This window comes from Pan troglodytes, chromosome 7, assembly GCF_028858775.2.
Source record: "Pan troglodytes isolate AG18354 chromosome 7, NHGRI_mPanTro3-v2.0_pri, whole genome shotgun sequence".
NCBI lineage: Eukaryota > Metazoa > Chordata > Mammalia > Primates > Hominidae > Pan > Pan troglodytes.
The window spans coordinates 28,603,036-28,616,790 of record NC_072405.2 but is presented as its reverse complement, the minus strand read 5'-3'; the positions used below and the strand labels follow the sequence as shown (position 1 = coordinate 28,616,790).

The window sequence follows — 13,755 nt, the reverse complement described above, 5'->3', positions numbered from 1 at the left end:
ACAGAGGAGAGATGGTCCTGGCCGGGCGTGGTGGCTCACGCCTGTAATCCCAGCACTTTGGGAGGCCGAGGTGGGCGGATCACGAGGTCAGGAGATTGAGACCATCCTGACTAACACAGTGAAACCCCGTCTCTACTAAAAATACAAAAAATTAGCCGGGCGTGGTGGTGGGTGCCTGTAGTCCCAGCTACTCGGGAGGTTGAGGCAGGAGAATGGCGTGAACCCGGGAGGCGGAGCTTACAGTGAGCCGAGATGGCACCACTGCACTCCAGTCTGGGCGACAGAGCGAGACTCCGTCTCAAAAAAAATAAAAATAAATTTTAAAAAAAAGAGATGGTCCTTCCAATTCAGAGACAAGCTCCTGAAGCCCAGAGATAAGAGATTCAAGGTGGTCAGAGACCTACAGGTAAGGAATGAAAATTCTTGTTATAAAAGTTGCACATTCAAAGCAACTCCACGTGAACTGTTTTCTATCCTGGAAAAACACAGGGATGGTAAGACATCTTCTAAGGTCATGGGACCATTGGCTCTGACTGCAGAAAAACTGGTCTTTCTGGACCTTTACTGGGGTCACTGGGAAATCAGTAGTGGCCTCAGTTGATTCCTTAAAGCTTTGCTCACTTGTCTAGGCTCATATTTTTTCACCGGTTTTTGGAGATTATCCAACCTCACTTAAATATAGTCAGCATTTCTTTTCTCTTAACACAAGGCCCTGGATTTTGAGACTTGAAATAATATTAAAAAATTATTTGATATTTTGTATTTTTCATAACACCTTTGACTTTATTAATTCTTTTCATTTTGTATTGTTGCCAAAAGATAGATAGGGAAAATGTTATTAGGCCTCTTTTACTGATAGCAAACTAGCCTCCAAAAGGTTGTGAGAAGACTGCAGATTGGAAGAAGTAGGAATACATGTGGATTTTCTGAATTTGAGTCAATTTATCTCTCTGAAACATCATCTCGCCTCCCTCCCCTCATAGCACTCATTCTAGTATTTTCTGAGCGCTTGCTTTGTACCAATAATGTGCTGAGTTCTGTGGATTCAATGTTGATTAAGACAGACATGATCTTTGAACAAGAAACTTACAGAAGAGATGAACAGACAAACAAGAAGCCAGGGAATTAATTACATTGTGATAGGTGACAGTACCTTGAGGAAGGCAGAGTTGTCTGTAATCCAAACAAGCTGCTGGCTTAACTGGTCTATGGGTCTGGTCCAGTGTGGCCAATCTTAGGTCCTAGAGATGAAGCACGATGCTCTGTATCTCAGGTGATGAATACAGGAGGAGGGTAGGAGATTTTTACAAGAAATGTTTTGTGACCCAGCTTTCTAGACTCGACTCAGGCAAGGGAGAGCCTGAGGGATGCAGAGTTTCACATAAGACACCTCTTGGGAACCCAGACACTAAGGAAGGGCAGTGCCCCTTCACTAGACAAGGAAGAAAAGGAGCCACACTGAGAACCTACCGGTGGTGTTGGGGGTAGACACACCCAGCCATTGCATTACCATACCCAACTGCTGAATCAGGGAGCTAATTATGGCTTTGTGCTGCTGGAGACCACATTCCTGAGGCTTTCATGCACACATACGGAACCATAATACATACACACATGCGGTGCTGTCCATCACTGGTCTCCTCCTCCACTCTGCCTTCTCATTTCCACCCCCACTCTCTATGCATTCTGTCTCTAAAGTATCCCTTCCACAGGGTGTTTCTGTTGTTCCATAGGGTATCCCATTTCCACTGCTCATACACAAACCAACACACTGCTCATACCCTTTGCCTGACTCAGTCATTCCAGGAAGGCTGCACGTCATACCCAGCTTTCACCTAGAATGTCACTGACAAAGGTGTCAGTGCTGAAGGAGGGTCCTTAAGGAGTATCTTCTCATCCAAACCATCCACTTTCCAGATGAGGAAACTGAGGCCTCATCAGGGACTCCAAACCATCCACTTTCCAGATGAGGAAACTGAGGCATCATTAGGGACATGGCTTGTCCAAGAGCATATAGTCAGCAGTAGGGCCAGAACAAAAAGTGGGCTTCCAGAGTCCTTTGTCTCTTCCATGGAATCTCACGTCTGAAGACATGAAAATGAGTTTGAAGTCTGGAGCCCACCTCATCCCTTAATCTACCTTCCAGAAGTCTGCTCTTTCCTTAAAGCGCTGGAATGTTTGATCGATATTAACTCATTCAGCTAAAATTCTTGAGATACTCTCACCAGCAAGCAAGAATACATGTTCTCTGTCAATGAATGGAACACAAAGAAGCATGGTGCTTTAGAAAAAGAAGACATTATTTTTTCCCTGGACGATAAGAGAAGGTGTGAGTAAGGGTTCCATATTTTGTCTCAGATTTTGAGAGGTAGAGTTAGAAGAGCAGAAGAAAAGCTTTTCAGACTGAGGGGCAGGTTTATACAAAGGTGGGGAAAAGGAGGTGATGTTCAGGAAAAGGCTGAGTAGCCTTTGGGGTTGACACTTAGAAATTGTAGTATTGCTTGTAATCACTGCCATGTGTATGTACTTACCGCAAGGCAGTGGGTTTCATTTAATCATCAGAACAAACCTATACATGAGAAATTCATTCATTTAACAAATACATATTGAGTGCCTACTATGTTGCTTGGCAAGTTCTAGGTGTCGGGGATACATCTATGAATAAAACAGACCAAGTCCCTCAGCCACCAATAAAAGAGAACAAGTTCCTGCCTTCAGGGAATTTACACTGGGGGACTTGTTACCTCATTTCAGAAATAAAAAAAGAAAGAAAGAAAGAAAAAGAAAAACTGAGATAGAGGGAGGGGAAGGTACTGGCTCAAATAACAAGCAGCGAAGCTTGTCTGTGTTCTTAAATCCTTGTCGTGCCATCTTTCAGGAAGCCTAGATTCGAAGGTCAGAGTCTTCAGGGTCAACAACCAAAGACAGTGAGGTTCCCCTACAGGGTTTTGAGCAGGGGTGTGGCAGAAACCAGATGGCTTGTTTTCCTTTGAGCTCTCCCCTTGACACCTCAATTCTATTTAATTTTTTTGTATTTATTTATTTATTTATTTATTTTGAGACAGGGTCTCACTCTGTCACCCAGGCTGGAGTGCAGTGGCACTGTCTTGGCTCACCACAACCTCTGCCTTCCAGGCTCAAGCAACTCCCAAGCCTCAGCCTCCCAAGTAGCCGGGATTACAGGCTCCTGCCACCACACCCAGCTAATTTTTGTATTTTTTTTTTAGTAGAGACAGGGTTTCACCATGTTGGCCAGGCTGGTCTTCAACTCCTGACCTCAAGTGATCCACCAACCTCGGCCTCCCAAAGTGCTGGGATTACAGGCATGAGCCACCGCGTCCGGCCCCCATGCTATTTATAATCAGATCGGCTATGTCAATCCTAATCCATTACATCTACCCCCACCAACACACACACACACACACACACACACACACACACGCTTCTTTCAAGGTGAGGCTAACACTCGGGCAGAGCTGCCACCTTCCCGCCAAGCCTGGTTTTAGAGGATTAGCCTCAGTGCACCCTCAAGCCCCCAAGCCTCATCCTGCACCTAGCACTCTGGTTAACTGACCCTTTGTCCTACAAAACCTTGTAAGCTTGAATCCTCTCCTGGCTCAATTGCTAGAAGTTAAAAGTGAGGGTGGTTGAGAAAATGATAGTATTATAAGGGGACTGGGTGAGATTAATAGCTATAAACTTGAAACAGGCCTCTGCTGTCACCTGAAACTCAGCTCCCTCAGAGCTGGAAAAGTTTGCTTTTGAAATGTTTTGGGAGTGGGAATCTCGGTGCTCTGGACTCTAGTCTGTAATCCTGGTGTGGTTTGCAATGCCCCTCACTTGGGTGCTTGTCCAATCCTTTAACAAAACACACGCCCTTTAGTGCGAGTCGGGATCCGTAGAGACGGTATTAAGAAAAATAAACTGGCGAGTAAGAGGAAGGGGTAATGAAGAAAGGGGAACATACACAGAACGGGAGAAGGAATGGATTTAAAAAAAAAACTGGAGTAAGAATTTCAGGTAATGAAAGGGAAAAAAGGATGCGATAAGAGCAAGACAGGAACAATCGGAGAAAGGGGGCCAGGCAAGAAAGGAGGACTGAGGGGGCAGGGTCGCCCAATGGGGCTGATGGAAGTGAGAGCAGAGAGACCGGACCCGGGACCCCGCGCAGGCCGCGGGCGCGAAGGAGCCGCGAGGTCGCGAGCAGCCCCAGCTGTCAGCCCGGAACAAAGGCCGCCGAGCAGCACAGACCAGGCTGCCGGCAGCTCGCTGCCAATCAGCGGCGCCGGCTCTGGCCCCGCCCCGGGCCGGCCCCGCCCCGCCCCGCCCCGGCTCCGGGACCCGCGCAGAGGCCGGCGCGCTTGGAGCTGGCGGGTTGGCAGCGGCCGGGCGGGGAGGCCGAAAGTTTCTCTGCCCTCCTCGGCCAGTGAGTGGGAGCCGGGAGCTGCATCCCGCGCGGTGGGACCGGCCCGGCCCGCTCAGCAGCTCTGGAAAAAGAGAGACGGGAACACACCGGGAAACACTGGGAAAAAAAAAAAATCTCAAGTGCGCCCGAGGCGCAGGGGGCAGGTAAGGTGCGGTGGCCGGGGGTCTCCTCGCCCCTGGAGGGTCTGCTGCCCTGGCTGCGGGAAACCGCTCTCCCCTCGCCGGGCCGGACCGTCCGTGCGTCCGCGCGTCCGTCGGTCTTTGTCTGTCTGTGTCCGTGGCTGTCGAGGTGTCTTTGTCTCCGCGTGGAGCTGTCAGGGTCTCCCCTCTGCAGGGTGGGCGCCGCTTCTCCGGTCCGGCCCAGAGGAGGTGACTGTGCGTCTGTCCTCCTGTCTTTGTCTCCGTGTCTCCTGCAGACGGGGTTCGTCTATTCCCAGCACCGATGCTGATCCTGGCGGGGACGTCAGTGTTAGGTGACACTGGTGTCGGAGGTGAAGAAGTGGGAGGTGGGGACGCGGGGCCGCAGGAGCAGGGGCCGCAGGAAGAGGGTCCGGCGGTCGGGCCGGGCCGCGGAACTTCGCCGCCTGGAACTTTGCAGATGAGCTGTGTCCACACCGGTGGGGAGGACACCGGTGCGTTGCAGCCAGAGATTTGAAAGGTTTCCCTCAAGGAATAAGTCACACGGGCGGAGGTGGTTAGAGAGGAAGGTGGTAAATCGAAGTGTCTAAGTGGCTCCCTGGGGCTGCAGCTTCCTGGGGTCGGTCCTGGATGTGCAATTCAGGAATTTAGTCAAAGCACCATGCACACACAGACAGCCCCACACTACCTTCACTTCTTCCACCGCCACCCCAGGCAGCCAGACCTCACCCCTCCACCCTGCCACAGGCTTTGCTCTGGCTGGAGGGGCTTCAGAGGTCGCAGCTTGGCAGCAACAGGCATCCCCGAGACACCAAGGGCCAGGTGATGTCTCTTTTTCCTGCTCCAAGTGGAAAGGTTTGAACTGTGGAGCAAATGAGCGCTGTGCTCGCCCACGAGTATGTCAGGCCTGGGAAAGTGCTCCAGACTTGTTAGCTTCGCAGTCTTCAATTTCCCAGAAATAAGAAGTGCTTAGGGATCTGGCCTCCTAAAGCGTTTCCTGTCTCACTTATTCCCTCCACACTGTCCCGCTGCCATCAGCCCCTCTACTCTCTGGTCCCGGGCGCTGGGAAAGTACTGAGGAGGCACTGAGTTCTGGACCATGCCGGGCAGGCGCTGCTCCTAATAAGGATCCCACACTCTGCTGGAAGTGCAGCCTAATAGGAATGCTGGGAGCCCAGGAGCCCAGCCACAAAGAGATGAGCTATCTGCTTGGGAGTTCCTGCACCAAGACCCTGAGAAGAGTCTGCGGGTACCGGCAAGAGGGTGTTTGCAACCTGAGCTTTCTCTAAGTTCAAAAACAATTTTCTGCAGGCATCCAGAGGGAGAATGGAGGTGTCTGAAGAGTGTGCGCATATGGGTATTAGAGATAGCATGTACAGACGGGAAAGGTGTTTGTGTTTAAGAGTGGAGTGGAACATAGTCTGTGGGTAGAAGTCTGTGGGCAGAGAGCATGCAGGCTAATCAGGCGTGGCGTTACACCTTGTATTTATCCAGCGCTTTTCTTTGGAGGCGCTTTCTGCTCATCATAGACGTTATCTCATACGTTATCTCCTTTATCCTCACAACATAACTACCAGGTTGGTGCGGTGGGCTCTCTGTGCCTGCCAGTGAAGAAACGGAGGCATCAGAAGGGAAAGGCTTTCCCTAAGGTCCCACAGCTAATGGGACGGAGCAACTGGGAGTCCTAGTAAGAGGTCTCAGCTGGGTGGATGTGAGTGTGGGGCGCTCACTCTGCTTAAGAAGAGAAGAAAACTAGTAGAAAAAGAAAGGGCATCTCTGTGGGTGTCTATATGCAAGCAAAAGGGAGGGCGGGACATTTGATGTGCTGAAGATGGTTGTTAGTTAACATTTATAGCAGCGGCTGTGTGCTTCACGAGGTAAACCTGTCTCAGCAGTTCAGCTTGTGCATTTGTGTATCTGCAGGAGGTGCCCCCAGCTGTGTGTGCCTGGGTCGATGTGGGGCAGGGGTGCTGTCATAGAAGGAGTGCTGCTGCGTGGGGTGCTCTGGGGAAAGCCAATGCTTTGGGAGTGTGTGAGGGAAAGATGTGCCTTTCAGTTTTGAGAAGCCGTGGGTCAGCGTGTATAGCAAAGCTATACATGGGCTCCAGACGTATATAAATGGCTTTCTAATCCTGAAAACTTATTTATATGCCTTTGCGCTTATTCAACGTTCATTTCATAAATATTCATTGGGCGCCTACCAAATGCAAGGCTCTGAGCTGTGCAGCGAGGCTAGGAAGATGAATAATGTAATGATGACAGACCTATGGGTAAGCACCTTATAGACCAGTGTAATGGATAATACCGTAACACTTAATGCCAGCCACTAAATACACTGTGTGCCTGGAACTTTTTATTCATTATCTCATTTAATTTTCACTGCAGCCCTGCGGGGTATGTATAATTATCAGATGAGGAGAGTTAAGTAATTTAGCCAGGCTACAAAACCGAGGGGCAGGGATTTGAGATCAGCTTAGTAAGGTTCTGGAGCCTGGCTCTGTCCATGTTATTCTGCTACCTTTGAACATAGAAACACTGTTTCTTCTGCGTAGAATATTCCTGCCTGGTCTCTCTACCTTGTCCACTTAACTGGCTCCCACTTTTTTTTTTTTTTTTTTCCGAGACGGAGTCTTGCTCTGTCGCCCAGGCTGGAGTGCAGTGGTGCGATCTTGGCTCACCGCAACCTCCACCTCCTGGGTTCAAGCAGTTCTCCTGCCTCAGCCTCACAAGTAGCTGGGACTATAGGCGCCTGCCACCATGCCTGGCTAATTTTTTATATTTTTAGTAGAGATGAGGTTTTGTCATGCTGGTCAGGCTGGTCTTGAACTCCTGACCTCAAGTGATCTGCTGGCCTCAGCCTCCCAAAGTGTTGGGATTACAGGCAGGACCCACCACACCCAGCCCCACTGTGGGTTTTAACCATAGGGATCAACTCCTCCAAGAAAGTTTCCTCTGTTTTTTCCTCAAGTCTGAGTCAGGTACCTTCCTCGGAGTCCCTACCATCATACCAGTATATTATGGCATTTACTCACTGGCTCCTGAGGAGTCTACAAAAATCCTAGAAGCAGAGATTGCATCGTGAGTTCCCAGCTCAAAATACAGTGTTGGCGGCGGGGCGCTGTGGCTCACGCTTGTAATCCCAGCACTTTGGGAGGCTGAGGCGGGTGGATCATGAGGTCAGGAGATCGAGACCATCCTGGCTAACACGGTGAAACACCGTCTCTACTAAAAGTACAAAAAATTATCCGGGCGTCGTGGCGGGCACCTGTAGTCCCAGCTACTTGGGAGGCTGAGGCAGGAGAATGGCGTGAACCCGGGAGGGGGAGCTTGCAGTGAGCCGAGATCACATCACTGCACTCCAGTCTGGGCAACAGAGAGAGACTCCGTCTCAAAAAAGAAAAAAAAAATACAGTGTTGGCTTTCAGTAGATACTATGAGTATGCCCTTAGTAAATGCTCGTTTAATAAGGTAAGGGGAAAGATGAGAGCTCTCAGAGACCTTTGGCAGGGAGCACTGTTCCCAACAGTGGATTTCTGCATGGGTGCCCTTTGCTAGTGTGGCCACTGACTTTCCTTCCTCTGTTACTGGGCCAGCTCCTTCAAGGCCTCTCCCTAGATGGGGCCATCTCAGGCCCCACCAACGGTTCGGGAGTCCGAGGGAACCCTCGCCCCCACCCACTCTATCTCCAGGTCAATCAACCCACAAGCACAGTTATAGAAGGGGACCATTCTAGGTGTGACCTAGACCTGGGGTTTTAAAATCCTGCACTTTGAGCCGCCAGATGGTTCCAGGGAAATGATGAGATGTTTCTGGGATTTTGCCAACAAAGAAGTATCCAACTACCTGGGGAATCTTGAGGTGATTTACATATTAGCTCTTTGAGTTTGCTGTTGTTTGTGCTGCTACAGTTTGAAGCCTGAAATGGACACTCCTAGGCTTGCAGTTGAGAGTGTGAATTCCTACCATGTTTGGGGAGGTAATCTGGCCATGATTTCTCCGAGGCCATGTTGTCAAATGATTCTCCTTCCATCTCCTTTCCATCGCCCAGTTATTTCTCATATCGGAATTACTACCTGTGTTCTCGGGGCTCCATGGCGATTTAAGTTTTCCTTTTAAAGATCATTGATCAAGTTTGAAAAACTCTGCATTTCACTATTTATTAAAGGTCTTATCCGTGTGAGGTGCCAGGGAGTGGGGAATAACAGCAAAAAAGACGAAATAATGCTTTGAGACTAAAATTTGTGATGACAGTTGGGAAGAAGAACTGGCACACCTGAACCAATGACAAGTAAGTTGAAAACTGGATTGTATTAGGTTGGTGCAAAAGTAATTGTGGTTTTTGCAATTAAAATACTAACTTTGAATACAGCAGTTTCTCAGCAGGAGGCAGGTGAGCCAGAACCTTCCTTACCAGGGAGGAGGTGGCTGTGAACTGAACCTTGAAGTTGAACCTGAGGAGGGTATGAAGGGAGTCAGCGAAGCAGGAGCCAAGTTCATGGCTCCAAGATGCAAGCTGAGAGCTGAGGAGACAGGGCTCTCTCTTCCAAGAACCTTAGCCAGAGCCTGTTGCCTCTTTATGCTGGGTTTGGCCAGCCACCCAGACCAAACAGAGGTGGTGCATAAAAAATGGGAGGTTTTCAACCTCTCACCTCTCACCACTGCCTCCAGCCAGTGTGCAGATTAGCCTCCAGATCCCCTCCTCCCAGGGTTGGAGAAGTTGATGGGGATGTGTCAGCTACAGTCGAGCATAGCTGGTGAGCTTACGGCTAGTTAGCTCCTTTTGCCATTTGGCAAAGCCCTCTGTTTTGCTGCAGTTTTCATCCTGTGTCTCTCACACTGGTTTTTGTTTGTTTTTTAGAGACAAGATCTTGCTGTTTCTCTCAGGATGGAGTGCAGTGATGTGATCACGGCTCAGCTTACTGCAATCTTGACCTCCTAAGCTCAAGTGATCCCCAGTCCTCCCTCCTCAGACTCCCAAGTAGCTGGGACCACAAGTGCATACCAACACACCTGGCCAATTGTTTTTAATTTTTGTAGAAATAAGGTCTCGCTATGTCGCTCAGGCTGGTCTTGAACCCCTGGCCTCAAGTGATCCTCCCACTTCGGCTTCCCAGAGTGTTGGGATTCTAGGTGTGAGCCACCGCACCCAGCCTCGCACTGTTGCTTCCTGCTGGACACTGACTTCCACCATCCCTAGACTTCCTTAATGATGATTTCAATAGCGCTTTTTACTTGTACAGTACTTTACACTTTAAAAAGTGGAATAAAATTATTATTATTATTATTTACACCTCACAACAACTCTGTGAGAAGATTCCCTTTGCCATTTGGCAGATGAGGAAACCAAGTGCGCCTTTGAAAGTTGAAGGAGGGCTGGGCACGGTGGCTCATGCCTGTAATCCTAGCACTTTGGGAGACTGAGGTGGGCTTATCATCTGAGGTCAGGAGTTCAAGACCAGCCTGGCCACCATGATGAAGCCCTGTCTCTACTAAAACTACAAAAATGAGCCAGGTGTGGTGGTACACACCTGTAGTTCCAGCTACTTGGGAGGCTGAGACAGGAGAATCTCTTGAACCCGGGAGGTGGAGGTTGCAGTGAGTGGAGATCACACTGCTGCACTCCAGGCTGGGTGACAGAGCGAGACTTTGTCTCAAAAAATAAATAAGAAATAAAAAATAAAAAAAGAAAGGTGAAAGAGTTTACACAAGATTTTTAAGAGGAATGCTGAGATTTGAACACCAGCTGTTCTGATTCCCAATGTTGGGCTGTAACTACCAAGTCATTGGGGTTCACTAATTAAATGGATTTAGGCTCATCAAATTGTTGACAAGTGTTTAATATGCAGGAAAAAGAGATTTTTAAAATTATAAGAATGCAGTTACTTTTGTATTTATTGTAATTCAAGCATGATGAGGGCATTCAAATCTTCCTCAGTTTTTCTGTGCTCACTTCACCCCCCATCTCCCTTTTCCCTAAGTGCTTGTGATGCATATATGTTAAGCTCAATAAACAATAAACTAGGGCCTGGCGTGATGGCTCATGCCTGTAATCCCAGCAATTTAGGAGGCCAAGGTGAGCCGATCACCAGAGGTCAGGAGTTCCAGACAAGCCTGGTCAACATGGCGAAATCCCATCTCTATTAAAAATACAAAAAATTAGCTGGGCATGGTGGTGCACGCCTGTAGTCCCAGCTACTCAGGAGGCTGAGGCAGGAGAATTGCTTGAACCCGGGAGGCGGAGGTTATAGTGAGCTGAGATCGCGCCACTGCACTGCAACCTGGGCTAAAAAGCAAGACTCTGTCTCAAAAACAAACAAACAAACAAACAAACACAATAAACTAGGATGTAGCTAGGATAATGGAATGTCTACTTGGCATTTGCTTTAGAGAATGAAATTTATCGTATGTCAGTTCTTTCTTTATAGCTTGTCAATTCAAAAGGTTTAGTCCACTCCATGTTGAAATTAGAGCAAATGTTGCCTCCACAGAATTTGAATTAATGACATTTCACTGGAATACCAACCTTAATTGCATAATATATTTCAGTGTTTCCACCTTGTCCGTGAGCAAGTACGTTCTGAACTAAAATGGGATAGCAGTCTCTTCACTGGTAGCTCAAGCAATTTGTGGAAACCAGACTTCAGGGGCAATCACACATGGAGGCTGCCCCCAGGGGAGAAGAGAATTGGATGGAGCATCGTGGGAAGGAGGGGAGCGAAGGGAGGCGGAAGACGGAGACAGAAGACAAGCAGAGAGGGAATGTGTGTGTTAGCTAACAGCTAAAGCTAATTGATCTAATCAATCCAGCAGAGAGGTGATTTTTCTTACTAAGTGACAGGCCAAATCGGTGTCTGAACAGATGTGATGTGGGTTGCGTCCAGCACCTGGAACAAAGACAGCAAAGAGCTGCCCCATGGAGATCGCCAATAGATGTGCTTCATGTCAGTTAATCATTGTGGGAGAAGATAGGGCTGCCTTCAGGCCAGTGCCAGAGCACATGCACACACAGGCACACATGCACATGTGCACACGTACACACGCGCACACACGCATCCATTTCATTCATCCACTCTCATTGTCTCTCCCACTGAGACGTGCTTTCTTGTGATACCCAAACTCACAAGCCCAAGTACATCACATTACACAAATCTTCAGAGACTCCCAAGATGTCAGGACCCGGGAGATCCACACCTCTGCCTACCTGGGCTGGCCAATCTGTGGCATGGTCTGAGGTGAGCTCAGACAGCCCCTCCCCGATGCCATGCCTGGGGCAGTCTTTAGGTGGCCACGAACCCATCAGAGTTACAGATCCTCTGGAGGAAGAGGATGGGCCAGTCTAGGTGAGACTTTCAGCCTAAGGGGGGTACAAGAACAGGGGCCCCTCAAGGAGGTTGAAAGTGGAGGTGAGCTGGGGTTGGGAGTGGGCATTGTTCTCAAACCCTCCCATTCCTGTGCATGAATCTGACCTCATGGAATAACCTCTCAGGTGGCTGAGGCCATCCCTGCCCAAGGCATCAGGGCAGGGCTGTGCACTTGGCTCCCTGGCCTGTTGGCTTGGGGGGCATTTTCACTCTTCTTGCTGCTGCAGAGCCATTTGCTGCTAAATCACCCTCCTCTTGGCACCCTGGACTGCTAAATTGGTCTCAACTTGCTGTACTTCCACCCACCACCTTAGTCATTATTCGCTGGCAGCATTCAGAGAGTGGGTGTAAGGCAGCCGAACATTATATTCCTGCTGTAAAGAGAGAATTGAGTATAGACATGCAAGGAGAGGGGAGAGAGGGAAGGAGGGAAGACAGCGTGAAGGAGGCAGGGAAACAAGGCCTGGGGTTTGCCAGCACCTTTCCCTGGTGACCCCAGTGACACTGGATTGGGGGGGCATTATAGGTGAGTGGATCCTGGCTCAGTGGGAGGAGACAGAGGGGTCCACCTGCTACTGAGTGTCTTCCCACCCCTGGTCTGGAGGCAGGAAAGGACATTAGCCATGGGAAGAGAAGGGTTCTGCCCTCTGTGAACTCCCTGTTCCTTGAATTCTACAGTGTATAACGTACTTGTCACTCCCATTTGAGCACTTGTTCCCATGTATTCATATTTAGCTTTTTATCTCTATCCTCCCTCCCAGCATAGGTTATAAGCCCCTTGAAAGAGAATGTATGTCCCGCATCTGATATATAGCACCAGGCCCTAGGAATGGTCTAGGGCTCGGTCCCAAATGGCAGAGATGGATGGCGCTAAGGCCCACAGTGCTTCTTTCTACCCAGCCACTTCAGATCTCTCTGTGCCACTCAAGGGCCACAGAAATTGGAAAGCCAGGCAAGCAAGAGGAGATGGAATCACAAGGGAATCTACAGGGCTTGGTCTGCAATCTCAGTGGGAAACTCCAGGGAGGGAAAGGGTTACACTGCAGAACAGACCAGCCAGGAAAGCAGAAACTTAAGAGACCTGTGGTCCTTGTGCAGAAGGCTGGGGGTGATCTCCACCTGGCACATGGGCTCTCCTGATAGCTCATCCATTGCCCAATGCCCAGGCATGGTGCCGGGGCTGGCAGGAGGTAGGAAGCAGAATTGGTTCTCACATCGGGCAGCAGTGACAGCGTCAGGCAGGGCAGACTGACCTTGACAGGAAGCTCTCTGAGTCACTGATAACATTTGTTTGGGCACCCAGGGAGAGGTTAGAAAGGGAACTCATGCCATCCCAAGCCGGCTTGGGACCTGTTGGGGCCCCCAACCCCGGCTCCTTGCCTCCCACACTCTGCTTGGGGGAGATAATAGGAAAATGCCAAGAACAGAAGCCTCCCTAGCTAGGGAGGCAGGGAGACCCTTGTGGGATATGGGGATGAGCCCTGAGGCTGCCCTTGACCTTCCAGAGAGGCAGCCCCATGCCTGGTGTCTGTAGGTACCTGTGTGGGGTCTGCCCTCTCCTCTGTCTCCCATGGTCATCCCCAGCAGAGGTCCAGAAGGACAATCTACACACTCAGGGTAGCTTCCCTTATTTATTGCAACCTTCAGACACTCCAGCTTCAGCTCTTCCCTGCTCCCCGCCACCCTCAAAGGGCATTTCCACAGTGCAAGGAGAGGAGGGAGGGAAGCATGGACTGGACAGCGCACACATCTTGAGGAGACAGCCTCCCCCTCCTTGCCTATCAAATTCCCCCAGCCCCAACGCCTCCGTGGCGCCAGCAGACAAACCACA

General features: G+C 49.7%; 1 protein-coding gene across 1 annotated transcript in view; it reads left to right on the top strand.

Moving 5' to 3' along the window:
* The first annotated feature begins 4,327 nt into the window (after positions 1-4,327).
* The window catches only part of LZTS1 (leucine zipper tumor suppressor 1), a 57,699-nt gene continuing 48,271 nt past the window's right edge, over positions 4,328-13,755 (top strand). Inside the window, exon 1 of the mRNA XM_016959182.4 lies at positions 4,328-4,569. The gene's annotated coding sequence lies outside the window, so the exon portion shown is untranslated. The remainder of the gene's footprint in view (positions 4,570-13,755) is intronic.